This window comes from Salmo trutta, unplaced genomic scaffold (assembly GCF_901001165.1).
Source record: "Salmo trutta unplaced genomic scaffold, fSalTru1.1, whole genome shotgun sequence".
NCBI lineage: Eukaryota > Metazoa > Chordata > Actinopteri > Salmoniformes > Salmonidae > Salmo > Salmo trutta.
The window spans coordinates 10,862-13,366 of record NW_021822570.1 but is presented as its reverse complement, the minus strand read 5'-3'; the positions used below and the strand labels follow the sequence as shown (position 1 = coordinate 13,366).

The window sequence follows — 2,505 nt, the reverse complement described above, 5'->3', positions numbered from 1 at the left end:
GTGTGTGTGTGTGTGTGTGTGTGTGTGTGTGTGTGTGTGTGTGTGTGCGTGTATTTGATCAATGCATCCATCATTAATTGTATTATGTTAAGTCAACGTTCTTGTGTTTTTGTTTTTATGGTTTCATCCTGGAGAGTGTATGTAAGTAAACATTGTAAATAAATACATTTTATGCAAAAAACATGGAAAAACCATAACAGGAAGATTCCTTTGTAGACCATTATATTCAATTGTATAGGAACTTTTAGTCTTGCAGCCTCTTCACAGATATTGAGCATTACATGCACATCTTCCGTTTTCCTTTTCCGGTTGTAGGTTTCACTGTCATAGAATAATGCTCAACCGGAAGTTAGGATGTATGGCTAAAGCCATGGAGTGTACATCATTATCCAAAACAATGTAATTGTATAATGAGATTGATGCCTATTGATAAAGTGGATGGAAGCCAAGCAACTCCTCCAGACTCAGAGTTCTAGAGCTGAAGAGTCAACAACGGAGGTTCTTTCACTCTGTATAACGGCTTGGCGTAATGCACAACACATGCGTGTATTACGTTGGAATTTTCTTTCACAGCGAAGAGAGAAGATAGCGGGCCAAAAGAAGAGTCGCTGGATAAAAATACTTAGAATTATCCTTCATTTAGCATTTAAATGAATTTAAAAAAAAATTAAATGCCACAAACGTTTAAATAGGAAGATTAGTTCCAACTCATGGCTTGTTGCACCCAGTCAAAAGACTCTCCGGTAAGAATGCTTGAAACACAGTGTTATCAAGACGCTTGGGTTTCCTAGATACACAAAAAGTTGAATGGATGGATACAAGACGAGTTTTATATTAATTTAATTGATAGGCTACATTTCGGGTAGAAGAGAAAGGAACATGTAGCCGTACAAGGGAGTATCTGTTGTGGGTAGAACAATATGAACATATAAATCAATATGCAATATCTTTTCATTCTCCCTCCCATTTTTCTGCAACTATTGTATTTTTACTGCCTTTTCCGAGCTGAATGTTATTTACACCCTAGAATCCGTCTCTTAAAACCCAGGCGACGTTTTAATTGCGCAGCTTCTCCTTCCACAGATCGAGCCTCGGAAGGCGAAGCCTCTGAGATTTGAATTCCTGAGCCCTTGGCCGTTGGGAGCTGTGGAGACAGTCAGACACGCACAGCGCCAGATAAATCGCATGTTTGACTGCCATCTTTAGGGGATCTGGGTAACTGTAACTCCGTGAGGGGACTGTGAGGAGACGTCATATGCGCGAAAGAGGCACTATTTACAGTATTGCCTTTTTACGCATATACGTCAACTGAACGACCAAGAGTGTTTTGATTATTATTTAGGCCTAATGATTAATCTAAATATTGCATGTAAGCCCAAGAGAAAAATAGACTCAAGAAGACAATGAAAACGAATTTAATATTTGACTTTATTTTGGTTATAAATTAAAGCCGTTTTCCATCAATGTAGCCTAAACGCTCCCTATGTCACTCAATTGTAATGTCAATGTCATACTTTGATGTTTAAAATATTGCCTTTTTAATTTTTTTACAACAAAATACAACCATCTGTTTATCTGTGGACGTCAATGTGAGAATAATTTCCTCGTCTAATTTACTATTCATTTCACAATGACTAGTTAAAGTACAACAAATGAATACTAAATACTTATACACCTATTTCTCTGGGCCCATTTGTGAATTGCTATAGCCAGAGAAACACTCTCCAAGAGGTTAAGAAAAAGAAAACAGTGTTCTCTAGTTTGCAAACAGAAACCCACTGCAGTGCCTGACCGCGAAATGAACTGTCATGATAATGGATGTGTCCCAGAACCATGGAGGAGCTGCCCGCACACAGGCCTCTCTTCCTCCCGTTGCCTGCCGCAGCAAAACGGATAAGCCACAAATAGCACCCTATTCCCTGGCCTATATAGTGGACAACTTTTCATATGGGCCCTGGTCAAAAGTATTGAACTGTGTGTGGAATAGGGTGACATGTGGGATGTAACAACATACATTGGGTCGGCCACAACAACACAAGCAGCATGACAGTCCTGCCCCAGACATATTTCTGTCTGGTTAGACTCGAAAAGCTACACAGGAAACTGTCCTGTTCAGTTGATTTACTTGTAATCCTCGTCCACGCGGTGAGACGTCACAATGCAGCCAATAGGCCTAGAATAAATGCGCACTTCTGTGTTTAAAAAATGGTCTATTGATTATTTCGAGTTTAGCTTATTGTTTTGTGGAAGGATTTGTTTAGTAATAAATTATAGTTCTACATACATAGCAGCTTATATTGTTTGTATGGTAGACCTGTTAACTGTTTTGATAGTTTGCATCAACATCACATGAAGAATTTCCGAATGGGATTTATTTTTATAAACAGTTTTAACTTGTTTTAAACATGAATCTTAACATTGTAAATTAATATTGTAATACAAGTAGATGCAATAGTGAAATAACAGTATTATATAATAACAATAATTGTAGGCTATTATATTGTA

General features: G+C 37.9%; 1 long non-coding RNA gene across 1 annotated transcript; it reads left to right on the top strand.

The window, feature by feature from the left end:
* Positions 1-680: 680 nt before the first annotated feature.
* LOC115182702 (uncharacterized) lies at positions 681-2,283 on the top strand. The gene is made up of 2 exons (XR_003873838.1): positions 681-743; positions 1,084-2,283. It is a non-coding gene; the product is annotated as an uncharacterized LOC115182702 (long non-coding RNA).
* The last annotated feature ends 222 nt before the right edge of the window (positions 2,284-2,505 follow it).